The 17759-nt window shown below is 41.6% G+C and overlaps 1 pseudogene; it reads left to right on the top strand.

The window, feature by feature from the left end:
• Positions 1-7136: 7136 nt before the first annotated feature.
• LOC136470298 (receptor kinase-like protein Xa21) lies at positions 7137-14573 on the top strand (annotated as a pseudogene).
• Positions 14574-17759: the final 3186 nt, after the last annotated feature.

Here is a 17759-nt window from a genome sequence, read left to right on the forward strand (position 1 = left end):
GACTCTGTTCATGTTGATCGGGTCAGGAACCTTGTCTCAAAAAATAGAAAGAAAACAGTGCACCGAAACATCGAATATTGACTTGCAACCGTCTCGCTAAGAGCCAAAGGATCAACTTACAACGATCTCTATTCTCGAGTATTGATTCTTGATAAGAGAGTCTAGTGACAGTGGCCTCATCCATCTAGCTCTAGCGGAAAAAAATTATATGGAAACCGTATGCACCCTGGAGCCGTGCATACATGCGTCATTACTTGACACGTGTTCTGCTCCGCGCCTGGACGTCGTAGGCTGGGCTCGGCTGTAAGCACGGCTCTGCTACGTCTCCAGCAGCTAAATCAGCGATCTAGATTTCTTTTCACCGACACGTGTCCTCCATCCAAGAGAGGTTTCCACGGAGACTCGCTGCATACGGTTTCCATGTAATTTGTTTCCCCCTCTAGCCACAGGGCTGCATACTCATCTGTACATTAGAGCAAGTTCAATAATAGAGTCTAAGTGATTGGCTATTAACCAAGTTGTAAAAGCCAAGCTATACAATACTGATCTCTTATTTGTCCATAAGAATTTTTTTTATTGTTAGTTTTATCCATGCCCCACCTTCTTTATCTTCATTCCTCCTCACATTCACTTAGTGTATGGACCCATCACCACATATGCATCCGTTCCCAGCTTGTTGCTTGCATGAGAGCCAAGCTCTCCTCTTTCCTTCCTTCTGTCTTCCACGTCAGTATTTGCTTAGCTATAAACCCTTACGTACTAGCATTTCTAGTCATTCACTTTCGGTATCAACGAACCACGAGCCTAGGTGCAGACGGCAACAAAAACGAAATGATCGAATCTAAACTCGATCTACTAGCAACCTATGGGCTAATTTCTTAGCTCGTTTCTGAATGGGCCGTGATGAGGCCGAATCGGCATGCATCAATTTGATCTAATTACTTAGCCCGTTTTGCAAGTAAATGGGCTGAAACAACGGTGGCCCAAGGTGCCGGTAAGGTGAGACTGCTTACTAGCGAACCAATTAGACAACCTCCAAGATTTTTTAATAATTTTATTTATGTAAACTTTCTACTTTTTTAAAAAAATTATAAAGTTATAATCACAACTTTTATGTATAATATTTTATAGAAAAAACTTATCCCCAAGAATTTTTATCATAACTTGTGAATATATTTTTTCTTTTGTAATTTTATAGATAACTTATCATGACAACCGTTCTATATGACCTTTGCAACATAATTTTTGTTCGTAATGGTCAACGGACAAACTTATCATAATAATTTTTAACATAAATTTTGTAGCTATACTTTTATATGACAATTTTTACAAATAACATAACTTATACACATAACCTTCTGTTGTTCAACATCTTTCAAAAACTTTATACACAACTTATCCAGCAAAAGTTTTTTACATAATTTGTTCTTGCTAAACTTCTCAACTTTAAAAAAATTATTGCATATAGAATAAAAATAGGTAGGCTAATATAAAAATAAAAAGGAAAGGAAAAAAATACCGAGAAAATGAGACGGCTCTGCCAGATTCGCATACCACGACCTCTAAATTATTATAGAAAAGTTTGATTGCAAAGGTTGTATAGAAAGTTGTCAACATAAGTTGTCTATGAAATTTTGTCAGAAAATATAGTAAAAATTTATGACTAAAAGCCTATGAAATTTTGGCAGAAAATATAGTAAAAATTTATGATTAAAAGTTATGTTCCACAAAATATTAGACACAAAAGTCGTGGGATTGTCTTCGTTCCCTGGGTGGTTCACTAATTTAGATTTGGGGAGCCATATGCCTAGATATTTCTATAATGGTCATAGCAAAATTTCGAGAAGCAGACATTCGTGCACAATATTTTTCTGGATTTATTCCATGATTTAATGGCATTGTGCTTTTAGTGGTAGGCGACGTACCCGTCGACAGCGAGGCGCTTGTGGTGACTTCGTCAATTTTGAGATATGCCGGCACAGTCTTTCGAAGGTACTCATAGGGGTGAGTGTGTTCATGCGTATTAAGCGTCTGCGTCCGTACTCGTGTAATTCCCCCCAAAAAATTAAATATGTATGAATTTTATTTTGACCGAAGACCGTTACGTTGTAAGAAAAAAACCCAATAAACCAGGAGCACGATCTACATGTGAATTGATGTGGAACGACAGAGATCAAACTTCACAGTCTGGCTGCAATGCAAGTACATAACTGGACGAACCGTAGAGCTGTCGCATTTGAGGCCGGACATGCCGACGTTAAGCTCAAGCAGCGATGGCACGCTCGTGTGGAAAATCTGCAGTAACTGGTGAGATTCTCAGACCCAGGGTCTTCGTCGAAACAGCGGCCTAAGCTAAGATCGGTAAGGCGCGATAATGGATACTGCAGAGGACGTTTGTGGATGTTACTGTGCCGTGAACGCATTTTAAACCCCTTGATCCTCAGCCACGAGGGTATCCAAACTCACTTCGCACTGTTACACATAAGACACACATTCATCCTGCTTGACCAGTAACTGTGCCTTGAACGTGTGTTTTAATCCCCTTGAGCAGTTGAGCATCCAATTCACTTCACATTTATAGACGTATATATTCGTTAAATAAAAATGACCTCATTTGGTCACAATAATTTAGATAAAAATTTTGAGGGTTAGTTTGTTTTTATGTATTTTTCGTGATGGGGATGATAGGTAGTTTTTTATAAAACAAAATATATTTAATGGCTATTATTTACCATGATGGTGATTAGAGTTACCAAATTAAAGGTAAAAAATAAAATTATTGTAGTAAAATTTTTAAAATTTATTTTTATCGCATCTCGTGCGAATTAATGCGTTGGCTTCGTTGGAACATCTAATTGATGGTAAAATACTCCATCTATCTCTGAATAAATATATTCCTAGCATAAAATTTTGTCTATAGATAAATTAACCTCTAGAAGACTAGACGGTCCACGGAGCCATTTATTTTCCTCAGAGTCCCCTCTCCCTCCACCAATCCACGCTTAGAATTTCCGTAATTAGACAGTTAAATGCTATAATTACTTATCAGTGTACAACTACTTCAATTAATAAAGGGTAGTATGATATAATTTCTCAAGGTTTGTTACCATGTTTGGAAGGAACCACCGGTTCCTCCAGGTAGAGTTATTATGAGCCGTTGATAAAAAAAATATTTATTTATAATTATGGGTATTTTAGTACTTTGATTTCAGTCATTAACTCAAATCTAATAAAACAGTCGTTTTCTTCTCGTCAAACAACCGATCTAACTTTCCTTGCTCCGTCACCGGCGCATGCCTGCCCGTAACCCGTCGTCGCTCACCTGGTCAAAGTCGTCGTCGCTTGCCTTCCCGGTGCCCGCTTTCAGAAGCGTGACGCCCTGTCGTAGACCCCGCTCGCCTGCCCATAGTTGTCACCGTCGCTTGCCAGCCCGTTGCCCGCCGCCGGATGCGTGCCCGCGATCTCCGTTGTGCACCCCGGCAGCGCGCCGCCTCTTGCCGTGTGGGCGTGCCGGCTTCATAGCATCCGACTCCGACGACCCTAGCACATCTTGCGACAACCGAACAACGAACGAACAGAGCAAAGCCTAGGCAGCGACAGAACATCATTGCCGGTGTCGAGTCGTGCAGCCTGTTCGGGAGGCCGTATCGTATCGTGGATTATTTACTACTGGCTAGTTTGATGTGAAAGAAAAACACTATTCCCAACTGAAAATTTACGATCGTTTACGAGCAAACGAACAGGCTGCCCGAATCGTTGGTGTTGGTTCCCAGGATTACGGGTCAGGCTAGCCCCGGACGTCCGGATCCGGACGCGTGTTCGGACGCCCCTGTACACTGCTGCTCCTTTTCCTGAACCCTCCGGTTTCCTATAATTTGTTTAGCACTGTACCACGAGTTTTTTTAAGCCTAAAACCTGTTATCTAATCAGGAGGAAGAAATGCCGAACAGAAAGAAAGTGCCCGCGTGCTGCTGCGCCCCGTGACTGCGCCTGCTCGCGTGCTGCTGCGCTGTGCCTGCCCCTGCTGCGCTTGGCCGCGGGGACCGCTGCACCCGCGGGAACGCCTGCACCTGCGCTAGCTTTCCGACTCGTCAAATAACTGTAACATCAAACATTTGCTGTAGCACACGTCGAAAAACAGATAAAACATTTAGAACATACTCTTACAACATATGTGTATAGCCACTATAATATATGCAACATTCAAATAAAATATTTGTAACATGTGTCTGAAATATCTGAAACATTAGGAATATATACTTGCAACATACTATATAGCCATTGCAATATATGCAATACCAAATCTACATTTTCAACATCCCGTAAAACACATGCAACGTCCATATGAAACATACATTTGAAACGTATAAAACATACGGAGCTCGGCGCGGACGTGGAGGTCACCGGTGCGAAACACACAAATTAGTTTCCATTTTAATATGCATGCATACGCACATGCACACATAACTAGCGACATGTATCCTTAAAAATAAGGACATGCAATACTTTACTGTGTTGCATGTGGACGGAAGGATTTCACGTGGGGACCACAAAAAAGGCAAAGCCTCACGTGGGGACAAGGAAAGAGGCAAAGCCTTCACACGATGCAGACCGTGTGCGTGGCCGCATGGGGACCAAGAAAGATGCGGGGACCACGGGTACGACGCAATGTAGATTGGGGCGTTTGTGTTATGACCAGAAAGAAGTCCCTGAATCTTGAAATAACTAACCTTTCAAAATATTTGTTGTTGGTTTCTGGCTCACTAATATTTAGTTCCGGACCACAACTTAATTCCTTTAAATTGGTTCTTTCTAATTCTTAACCATTAGATCTAGTTGAATAGCGGGCTCAGATTATTTTCAAGTACCCTAAAGTTTTTTTATTTTCTCTGTCATGCTAATCTGTCCTAAGCTTTACTAGAAATCTATTTATTCAAGGACAGAGAAAGTAGTAAGATAAAAAAAAGTTGTATATTGATTCTTTAGAGACTATTTATATTTATCTCGTGCTCAAATGACCCATTTTTTTTTATAGAAAAGGGACCGCACATTTCAACACTCATAAGATCTGGTTGCTGATATTTCTCCATTTCCACCGAATACCATTTTGCAAAGACCGTGTTAGGAACGGCATTACAAAACACTCTTCTGTCCTGATCGAATATAAACTAGTTGACTTGACCCGTACCCTGTAAAAAATAACCCATAAACGAATCATGCCCACACAATACATTCAGGAAGATTAAGCATCAGAAGGAATCAAATCCAGTTTGGAAAGGAAAATCCAGCAACCTTAGAACATTCCACGAACTATTTTTTGTCAGTACTGGAACCGCAGGAGGCAGGTCGCACGTCTACACGGAATATCTCTGTCCGTTCCCAGCAGAAAAGTAGTAGAGTTAAATGCACCATGGGTCTCTGAATTTATAAGCGTGTGTCACATATGTCTCTGAACTTGAAAAATGCATTTCTGACTCCCTAAACTTGTTAAGTGGTACACATAGGCCCTTGAACTTTGAAAATGCATTTCTGGCCCCCTAAACTTGTCAAATGGTGCACCACAGGCCCCTGAACAGTAACTTTTGCTATTTTTCCAAAACTTTTTTACAAATCCATTTGCAACGCTCCGTATACACAGTCATATATATATACGGTACAGAGCAGCAGGGCATCCATCAGGCGATATGATGCAGCAGGGTGAGACCGGTCGGGTCGGCGGAGCTGCTGCTGCTGCTGCTGCGTTGGCATGAGTGGTTGGTCACTGGTACGTAAAATGCATGCATGCATGTGCTGATGTGTGTGCGGTGTACTACGTGCTACGACGACATATATGTAGGTGTGCGCATGGCGACTTATATGGACATGCATGCATGTGCGTGGCTAACCTGACCCGGTCACCCGGCCGGCCGGCCTCAGCCTGGGTCGCATGCGCCATGCCATGCGCGCACTGCAGCAGCACCGGTTCTCTTCTTCCTCACGCCAACTGCACCAGCAGCACCGGCCAGACACCGGCAGCAGCAGCGGCACAGCCGCGCAGGTCTCTCTCTCTCTCTCTCCCTGTGTCTCTCCATCCATGGAGGGAGGCAGCAGCAGGCAGGGGCAGTCAAGCACAAGAGAGCGAGCGAGTCAGGCGCCGCTGTACCAAGGCATGCACGCCGAGCATGCAGTTACACGTTCAATGCCAAACCTACTGGCTACTGCATTCCTGTCTCACCCTGCTGCATCATATCGCCTGATGGATGCCCTGCTGCTTTGTACCGTATATATATATATATATATATATATATATATATATATATATATATATATATATATATATATATATATATATATATATATATATATATATATATATATATATATATGACTGTGTATACGGAGCGTTGCAAATGGATTTCTAAAAAAGTTTTGGAAAAATAGCAAAAGTTACTGTTCAGGGGCCTGTGGTACAAGTTTAGGGGGCAATAAATGTATTTTCAAAGTTCAGGGGCCTATGTGTACCACTTAACAAGTTTAGGGGGCCAGAAATGCATTTTCCAAGTTCAGGACCTATGTGACACACGCTTATAAGTTCAGGGGCCTATGGTGCATTTAACTCAAAGTAGTATTCTTTGAATTCGAGGCGGGAAACGACTTGACAATCTTTGTCTCTCGGGAGTGTTCGACTGGTCTTATCAGCCAGCTTATTTGCTGGCTTATAAGCTATGGTACATTATTTTTCTCTTAAAAAAAACCAGCCATACAAATCAGCACCAGCGGTTTTACAGCCAGCCGAACAAGCCATACAAATCAGCACCAGGGGCGTTCTAACGAATAGCTAGCTAGATACGACTAAAAATAATAAAAAAACACTGAAAGAGTTGTTTCTGGAGAATCGTGCTAGACTAACTATTTATCGTTAACTATTTAATCTCTCTCCTTCACGGACCATAGAATTCTTCCTACACTAGCTATTTAAAAAATTATTGGAGACCTTAAATTCAAGGGCACTTTGCACGGTGTACGAGAATTTGATAGGAAATTGTAAGCTTGTGCATAACTCTAATCATCGCATGAACGCAACGTAGTTGTTGCTCTAGTAACACGCCGCGAGCTTTATATTTCCTTTTTTGCAGGTGTCATCAATTAAGTGCCTAATGGGGCAGCCCAAACAGCCGGCGAAACTCGCCATGCTTATAGCTCTGCCGTTGCTTCTACTGTGTTATGAAGCGAGCAATGTCCGTTGCTCGACTGTTCATGAGAACAGCGAAGATTTTCAGGCATCGGTCGAATTCAAGCAGGGCATCACCGATCCAAAAGGAGTCTCGAAGAATTGGAACCCCGACACCCACTTCTGTCGATGGTATGGTGTGAAGTGCAGTTCCAACCGACCATATCACGTCACGGAAATCAAACTCTCGGGCAAAAACTTAGCTGGCAATATCTCTTCCTCTCTTGGAAAGCTTGCCTTCCTTCATACGCTTGATCTATCGAGTAACAGCTTCTATGGCCCCATTCCTAACGCACTCACAAACTGTTCTAACCTAGTATATCTGGATTTCTCTACAAACAAGCTAACCAGTGTTATTCCTCCTACAATAGGTTCTCTTACCAATCTAGCAAAATTTTACCTTGACAGTAATTATCTCACTGGGGGCATCCCAGCAGCCCTCAGGAACATGACCAATCTACGAGGAGTCAGTTTTTCACAAAATCAACTCACTGGAAGCATTCCCCATGAGGTTATGGAAATGTCACAACTACAGATATTATCCCTAGTGCAAAATAAACTATCAGGTGAAATTCCTGAGGTTTGGCAAATGCCAAAGATATCGGGTTTATATCTAGACCTAAATAACCTGTCGGGTAGAATCCCAGAAATTCTGTCTAATGTATCTTCTCTTCAGGAATTAACCTTGACATCCAATATGCTAGGTAACACATTGCCATCTAATATTGGCGATGCACTACCTAATCTCACGACTCTATTGTTGGCAGACAACTATTTTGAAGGTCACATTCCAGCTTCCCTAGGAAACCCTCCAAGTCTAGGAGACATTGATCTATCAGGAAATTATTTCAGTGGCCAAATCCCAAGCTCTTTTGGAAACCTTTCACAGCTGAATTATCTTAACCTTGGTTACAACATGCTTCAATCAACAGACAATGAGGGTTGGGAATTCCTGCACGCCCTAGGAAAGTGTAGCTATCTAGCTGTTTAGAATTATCTAATAATACGCTACAGGGAGCCATACCAAATTCAATTGGAAACCTATCCACCAGTCTTACACGTCTACTGATGGGTGGAAACAGCCTATCAGGTATAGTTCCCCCAAGTATTGGAAAATTTAGCGCCTTGATTCAACTATCGCTAGATCACAACAATCTTACCGGTACAATTGAAGAATGGGTCGGAAACATGACAAAACTACAGCGTTTTAATCTCCAATCGAACAGGTTCAACGGGACAATTCCACCTTCCATTGGCCATCTTACACAGTTGATATATTTCTTTCTTGCTGAAAATCAATTCACAGTGTTTGTACCACCGACCTTGGGAAACCTCAAACAAATGTTAGTGTTGAACCTCAGCTATAACACTTTCCAAGGGAGCATACCTGTCGAGTTTGGTAACTTTAGACAACTCACCACACTAGATCTTTCATCCAATAGATTCAGTGGGGAAATTCCTGAAACAATGGGCCAATTCCAACAGATATATATGATTCAATTGGACCAAAATATTCTTACAGGAAATGTTCCGATTACTTTCAATAATCTAAAGAGCTTGAGCATGCTCAATCTTTCCCACAACAATTTGTCAGGTCCCATTCCAGTTTATCTAAATGATCTGAAGTCTCTAACAAAACTAGACCTATCTTACAACAATTTCCAAGGAGAAATACTAGAAAATGGTGTGTTCGATAATGCTACAATTGTTACACTTGATGGCAACCTAGGACTGTGTGGAGGAGCCACAAATTGGCATATGCCTTCATGCCATGTTGTTTATAGAAGAGAAGAAGAAATCATAAACTATATGGTCAAAATACTAGTACCAGTATTTGGCTCCATCTCACTCATACTGTTCATTTACTTTAGAATGCACGAGAAGAAGACGCCAAGAAGTCAACACTTAATTTTTCTTTCTTTTAGCAAGAAATTCCCTAGAATTTCTTACAAGGATCTAGAGCAAGCTATAGGGAGCTTTTCAAAGTCCAACCTAATTGGAAGAGGAAGCTATGGTTCAGTATACAAAGGGAAGTTAACTCAAGCTAAAATAGAAGTTGCTATTAAGGTTTTTGACCTTGAGATCAGATTTGCAGACATAGAAATAAAGCTATATGTGTTGGACAGATAACTTGTGTGTAGTACGAGGCTACCAGTTCATACAAAGATTTGATTTTTGAACATTTGAAAAATGGATTGGTAAAGCATTAATAAGTTATTTTCGTGAAGTGTGTCACATGTCTTTTTCATAGGACGTTTCTAGAGTTGTTGAGTCATTGTAGGCCTTCTGCTCATTCCCAAAATCTACATTAGGAGGAAATCATGTGCCCCGACCACTTTGTGGGCCGCGGCGCTTGACATCGACAAGATAACTCGGTACTGCTTTGCCTTAGATTGGCCGTTGATCAGATAACAATCTTTTTCATAGATTATTCTGCGGCGCTTGACATCGACAAGATAACAAGGACCTGGGGAAGACCGGAAATGGGCTTTACACCTTTAACATGGCCTTACAGCAAAACTATAGAAGTGGACCTGGATTTGGGTAGTGACTGAAGTGGCCCAAGAAACCAACGATGTAGGTTGAGTATCTTACAAGGCCCAAGAAGAAGCGCCCGTTGAAGGAATCACTCAGCCAAGTCTGTCTTCGGCTCTTTGCTGTACCTCACGTGTGCAAACTGGCAAGCTTGATGGACTCGAGGTCTTCGCAGGCGCGCAGCAACGGCGGAACGTCGGGATTTTTTTTTAATATTTTTTTAAAACAAATTCCAAATCTAACACAATTACTTATTTATTTTCAAATCTAATACTTTTGGCCACGCCAAAGTCCGTGGCGTGGCCAAAACACGTTGCCGCGCCACATGCATCGGCACGACACGATCTGCCACGTCGGACAGCGATTTCCACATGGAAATCCTCGCCGCACCACTGCCGTTGGCGCAGCAGCATTGTAGCGCCACGCCATCCAGACCGGAGCGGCAAGGCGCAACCTTAAAAAATTGTATCTTTTTCATACGATCTCAGATGAAGATGATCTTTATATGAAAATTATAGCTCTTAACGAGATCTACAACTTTCTAGTTTTGAGTTTTTTTTTTTCATTTGAGGTCGTTAAGATGCTCAAAAAAATTAAATAAAGTTTTAGCAATATATTAATCGCGTACAAGCGCTTGTCGTCTTGGAAAAATCATATCGTTCTTATATGGTGTCAAATGGAGATACTTTCTATATGAAAGTTGTAGCCCTCGATGCGATCTACAAATTTGTAGTTTGGAGTTTTTGCATTTGAGATCATTAAGATGCTCAAGAAAAATAATACTCCATCCGTTCCTTAATATAAGCCATATAGATTTCTAAAGAAAATTTCAAAATATAGGTACGTATCAGCTCCCACGCCGATTAGTTTGGAAATCTTCCCACCGTACATAGCACATGCCCAACCAATCCCTTAGATTTAAAAAGCAATCTGATTGGGAGAGAGAAGATGACCGGATTTTCCTTTTTTTCCTCGGTCTCACATTCTTCCCCAAGCCGTGCGTTAATATGGGTGCTAAAAACTATATGGCTTATATTAAGGAACGGAGGGAGTATAAAGTTTCAGCATCGTATTAATCGCGTACGAGCACTTATCGTCTTGGAAAATTGATTTTTTCCTATATGGTGTTAAATGGAGATACTTTCTATATGAAAGTTATAGTTTTCGGTGGGATTTACAAATTTTTAGTTTTGGGTTTTTTATTTGAGATCATTAAGATGCTAAAAAAATAATAAAAAATTTCAGCATCATATTAATCGCGTACCAGCACTTGTCGTCTTCAAAAAATAATATCTTTCTTATATGGTGTCAAATGGAGATGCTTTCTATATAAAAGTTATAACTCTCGGTGGGATCTACAAATTTATTGTTTTAGGATTTTGCATTTGAGATCATTAAGATGATTAAAAAAAATAATATAAAGTTTTAGCATCGTATTAATCGTGTACCCGCACTTGTCGTCTTGAAAAAATCATATTTTTCTTATAGTTGTCAAATGAAGACACTTTCTACATAAAAGTTGTAGCTCTTAATGAGATCTACAACTTTATATATAGTTTTAAGTTTTTTCATTTGAGGTCGTTATTTTGGGCGCGCGACGTGACTACGCATGTTTAAAACAAACTTGAACAAGTGTTAAATTTCCAAGCGGTACTGCCGCGGTACATGACAAGCTCGAGTTCACAATTCAAATTCTACCAAAAGAAATTTAGATCAAATAAATTATTGAGTTTCCTGGGCAGAGTTGAGTTTAGTTCACCACCGGGAAGTTCGATAAGATCTACAATTTTATAGTTTGGTTTTTCCATTTGAGATCATTAAGATGCTAAACAATAATATAAAGTTTTAGCAGTATTATAATTATGTACTTGAGCTTAACGCTTCATAAAAATCTTTTCTGGTGCGTGCCACACGTGAGAGAAAAGTACCCCTTTTTAGGTACAAGAAAATATGACGAGAGAATACGGTTACACTAAGTGATAAAAGGAATATGTTAAGGTTATAGTTTAATTTCTAAGTTTATTAGATCTCGTCAATTTTACAATTAATGATGTCTATTGTTGCGTAACTTTTTTCACCATCTTTGCATAAAACTTTTATGCAAAGCGATGACGAAAGTGTAGTGAAATAGTAATAGTGTGCGACTAAACTATCTATCATCAGCCTAACAAATCAATCATCTTCATCCATTTTTTGGTAGTACTTGAACTCCTGAGTCGACTTTCGATTAGTAATCAGTCACATCGCGCGCCCAAGAGAACGACCTCAAATGCAAAACTCAAAACTATAAATTTATAGACCCCATCGAGGGCCATAACTTTCATATAGAAAGTATCTCCATTTGACATCATATAAGAAAGATATGATTTTTTCAAGATCACAAGCGCTATGCTCAAACTTTATATTATTATTTTTTAAGCATCTTAATGATCTCAAATGTAAAAACCCAAAACTATAAATTTATAAATCCTACCGAGAGCTATAACTTTTATATAGAAAATATCTCCATTTGACACAATATAAGAAAGATATGATTTTTCCAAGACGACAAGTGCATGTACGCGATTAATATTATGCTGAAACTTTATATTTTTATATTTTTTCTTGAGCATCTTAATGATCTCAAATGCAAAAACTTAAAACTACAAATTTGTAGATTCCATCTAGGGCTACAACTTTCATATAGAAAGTATATCCATTTGACACCATATAAGGACGATATGATATTTCCAAGACGATAAGTGCTTATACGCGATTAATATACTGCTGAAACTTTATTTAATTTTTTTGAGCATCTTAACACCTCAAATGAAAAAACTCAAAACTAGAAAATTGTAGATCTCGTCGGGAGCTATAATTTTCATATAAAGATCATCTTCATCCGAAATCGTATGAAAAAGATACAATTTTTCTAAGGTTGCACCTTGCCCCGCCAGTTTGGATGGCACGGTGCTACAGTGCTGCCACGCCAACGGCAGTGCGACGGTGAGATTTTCCACGTGAAAATCGCTGTTCGATGTGGCAGATCGTGCCGCGCCGATGCATGTGGCACGGCAGCGTGTTTTGGCCGCGCCACAGACTTTTGCGTAGCCAAAAGTGTTAGATTTGAAAATAAAAAAACAATGGTGTTAAATTTGGAATTTGTTTTAGAAAAAGATTAAAAAAAATTTCGAACCCTGCATGGTCGCCTCAGCCAACAGCCCAGCCGTGCATCCAAACAAACTCAGTTCTCATATGCATCATCACCCGGCAGGACCAAGAAGATAAAAAGGTCGGCTGCAACTACAAGGCATCGTGCGCTCCAGCCAATACAAGTACTGGGATCCTTCCTGAAATCCTGATGCTGATTTAAGGTTAGTGCTCCTGCTGAACATCTCTTCTAGCCTTTCTCCTTTTTTGATGCCTTCTAGCCTTTCTCCTGGCTGCAACTGTTCGTGCAAATGAATGAAGCTGCTAGCAGCTATGCACTTATGCTATGCCTTGCAGATGCCAAAGTGTATCATCCAAGCAGCCGGTGAAAGTGGACATGCTGCATATACTGTTGTCGTTGCTGGTGTTGTGTTGTGGAGCTACCAACAGCCATTGCTCGACAGTGAATGCGAGCAGTCAAGATCTTCTTTCACTGCTCGATTTCAAGCAGAGCATCACTAGTGATCCACGTGGAGCCTTGAGCAATTGGACCATGAGCTCCCACTTCTGCCGGTGGAACGGTGTCACGTGTACCACGACGCCACCATTCCGCGTCCTGAGTCTCAACCTCACCCGGCAAAGTTTATCGGGCCAAATCAGCTCCTCTCTTGGCAACCTTAGCTTCCTTTCGAAGTCCAACTTAATTGGAAAAGGAAGCTACGGTTCAGTATACAGAGGGAAGTTAAATCAAGCAAAAATCCAAGTTGCCATTAAGGTTTTTGACCTTGATATAAGATTTGCTGACCGAAGTTTTGTTTCAGAATGTGAGGCTTTGAGAACCATTCGGCATCGGAACCTTCTTCCTATACTAACTGCATGTTCAACGATAGACAATAATGGTAACGAGTTCAAAGCCCTAATTTATGAGTTCATGGCCAGAGGCAATTTGGATACATGGTTGCATCAGAAACGTGGTGGTGTAGCTCCAAAAGGTTTAGGATTAGCTCAAAGAATAAGCATATGTGTTGATGTAGCAGATGCATTGGCTTATTTACACCATGACTGTGGAAGGCCTATTGTTCATTGTGATTTGAAACCAACTAATATCCTTCTTGATGATGACATGAATGCTCATTTGGGGGACTTTGGCATGGCAAGTCTTGTTGTTGATTCCAGGTCAATAGCAGCTGGACATTCAGATTGTAATAGTTCACTTGCAGTGACGGGAACCATAGGGTATATAGCTCCTGGTATAAATCTAGAATGTTGTCATCTCATCATGTACTTGTATAAATCAATCTGTTGTGCACACAATAATTGTTTTCCTCTAATTTTGTAGAGTATGCTCAAACTGTTCATGCAACTACCTATGGGGATGTTTATATTTTTGGAGTAATACTTCTGCAGAGGCTAATAGGAAAAAAGACCAACTGATCCTATGTTTGAAGGTGAACTCAGCATTATCAGCTTTGTGGAGAGAAATTTTCCAGATCAGGTGCTAGATATCATCGATGCTCATGTCCAAGAAGAATGCAAGGGCTTTAATAAAGCAACAACAATAGAAAACGAGGCCTATCGATGTGTGCTATCCCTCTTGCAAGTTGCCCTTGCTTGCACGCTTCGGTTACCAAGAGAAAGAATGAGCATGAGAGAAACAGCCATTAACTTGCATGCAATCGTCATATATCTCAGCGATTAAATGAGACAAAGCCATGCTTCTGTGGAGATCTTGTGTAACTAGCTCAAATTGTCTTTTTTAGGCGATCAAGAGGGGTTTACCTGTAATGGCAAATTATCGTCGGTTCAGGCGTTCAGCCTGCACTTAACTTTATACAATCTTAATGAAATACATGTCCTAAGGACACGGTCATGCAAAAAATGTAATTGGTAGAAAGATGGCAAATCAGGTGTGAGTAGCCTGCTGAAATCACAATCTTTATTTGGTGCGTGTGCATCGCTACCTGAGGCGACACACATGTGACATTGCCGTTGGAATTAGGGGGAAGGGGCGGATGTTTGGCTGAGCGGCCGATGGCGAGGTTACCGGTGGGGCGTTGGACGACGCGACAGTGGTAAGGAATTTGATGTCAGGATTTCGGGTTTCGGGGAAGGGATTTCCATGGCCAACGGCCTTACAATGGGGAGGGGCTCGACGACGGTGGTGGCAGATTGAGGGCCGGTGGGGGATATCCGGTTGGACGGAGCCGACGATGTGGAGATGGGGGGGGGGGGGGGGGGGGGGGGGGGGGCGGAGTTGTTGACGAAGTAGTGGATTGGGATTAGGGAAGAAGCGGCAGGGGTGAGCGACGGGAGGGGAGGTCGCCGCCGGTGGTCTAGGCGGCGGGCGAGGTAGCTAGAGGTGGAGTGGGTTGGGCAACATTGAGGTTGAAGATGAGCATCTGTATTCTTACCAATGCACACGCGCTGAGGAAGTGGCCTTTGCTGAAATTGTTGAACAACTTGTCCGTCCCGCCCTGCCGCGCGGACCTCGCCCCGCCGTCGATGCCGGGCAGCTCCGCCGCCGGATGCACGTCGTGGCCGCGCGCGCCTCGCCCTGCCGCCGACGCCGCCCAGCTCCGCGTCCACGCGGGCCGTCCCCGACGCCGGCAGCGCGGCCGCCGAGAGGGCCCGGCCCCACCCCCACGAGCGCGCCGCCCACCCGCACGCACAGCCGCGCCCTACACCGCCGTCCGCGCGCACGGCTGCACCGGCCAGGCCGCCCGCGCGCACATCCTCGTCCGCCCCTCATCGTGGTCAGCACCGTGGTCAAGTTCTGGGAAGAAGAAGAGCGTGACATGCGGGGTCCAGTGCGTCAGTGAGACAAAGGGGAGGTGGAGCTTCCTATGATGGGCTGTTGTTGGGCCACACTTAGCTAGCTGTTGGGCCGGTCCACGAGATTCACCGTCAAGCTGTCCCAAACAGTTTTTTCACAGGAAAAGTCCATATTATCTCTCTTAACTTTTGCGAAAGTATGCTTTTACTCCCTGAACTCTAAAATCAGATAAACTACCTCCATGAACTTTTAAAATCATTTGTTTTACCTCTGACTGGTTATAAGTGGTTTTCAAAGACGGTTTTGTCTTTTTTTTCTTTTTTATTTATTTCGGCTGGATCTTTAAAAAATTATAGTAAATCACAAAAAATCATAAAATACAAAATTTAATTTTTTTGGACTCCACGTTAGTAGATCTATACAGTCAAATATATAATATGGTATGCTTTAGTATAATTTTTTTTTGTTGTAGCTTTAAATCTATGCTTTTCTATAATTAATTCATAGCTACAGTTATATCGTCCAATTATGGTGAAATTTTTATGGTGAACTATTTATTATATGCTTGAACTGTAGTAAAAAATTTATACTCATTGAATCATGTATAACTTAGTTATAAATTTTTTTAGGTGTATGCTTGTTAAGAAATATTTATAAATCTATAACTAAATTATATATGATCCAATGAGTATGAAATTTTTACTACAATTCGAACATATAATAATTAACCAATCATAAAAATTTCACCGCAATTAGACCATAGAAACTGCAACTATGAATTAATTACAGAAAAGCATAGATCTAAATCTACAACAAAAAAATTGTATTAAAGCATACCATATTATATATTCATTGTGCAGATCTACTCACGTGGAGTCCAACAAAATTAGATTTTTTTATTTTATTGTTTTTTTGTGATTTACTATGATTTTTTAAAGATTCAGCCAAAATAAATAAAAAAGAAAAAGACAGAACAACCTTTAAAAACCACTTATAACCGGTCAGGGAGGTAAAACGAACGGTTTAAAAAGTTTAGGGAGGTGGTTTATCTAGTTTTAAAGTTCAGGGAGGAAAACAGACTTTCGCAAAAGTTGAGGGATGTATTGTTGACTTTTTTTCATCACTACTAGTAGGATCCAGATCCAAGTTAGAGCTAGGAACGAGTCATAGCTCGGACGGTCGGTTCTCCTGACGCGGAAGCCACCGGTCATGCATTTCGAGCGCTACTCGACGCATGTGCAGCTTCATATGTGGATACACCACAATGGTCAGGGTGACATGTGCGAAGCCATAGATGACTTACCTCTCAGCCACGTGGGACTTCGGATACCTCTCAGCCACGTGCAGTCTCTTCGTATAGGTGTAGGTGTAACTTACGCACTAGGGTGTGTGTGTGAGTCGGCGTGTGTTGTGGTGGTGTGAGTTAGTGCGTGAATTCAGATACTACAACTTATACTTGAAGAGTTGAGACATAGAAAAATAAAGATCCTCCAGAAGCTGTCCTAAACATGCTCTTAGAGTCTAAACTCCGAGACAGCAACTCCCCAATCCCCATCATCATCTGGCACATGTTTTTGAATGGGCTGTGATGAGGCCAAGTCCACATGCATCCATTTGAGGTAATTACTTAGCCCGTTTTGCAAGAAAACAGGTTGAAACGCAATGGTGGCGATGCTCATAAGGTGAGACCATCGAGAATAAGGAGATGCTAGATGCGACTCAATTAATCAGCGAATATTAGGGTCTGTTTGGTTCTTAGTCGCACCTGACGCACTTGGACTACGGCACACACTGCAGCGTTTGGTTGCCGTCGCGCGTTGGGGTGTCGAAGGTGCGGCACGGTTTCCTGTCTGTCGCTGCGCCCACTCTCGCCAAGAGTCCGGCGATCGTTTTGACCGCCAAACTTTTGGCGGCGCCGGAGCTGTGGTGCGGTGTGCTGCAGTGGGAACCAGACATGTCCTTAGCTACATTTAATACCATTGAACCAATCGGACAACCTCCACAACTTTAATCTTTTGGAAAAAAGTATTTATGCAATTTTCCATTTTTTAAAAAGTTAGAGTTATACTCGCAACTTATGTGCATAATATTTTGTGGGACAAAATTTATCCC

This window comes from Miscanthus floridulus, chromosome 8 (genome assembly GCF_019320115.1).
Source record: "Miscanthus floridulus cultivar M001 chromosome 8, ASM1932011v1, whole genome shotgun sequence".
NCBI lineage: Eukaryota > Viridiplantae > Streptophyta > Magnoliopsida > Poales > Poaceae > Miscanthus > Miscanthus floridulus.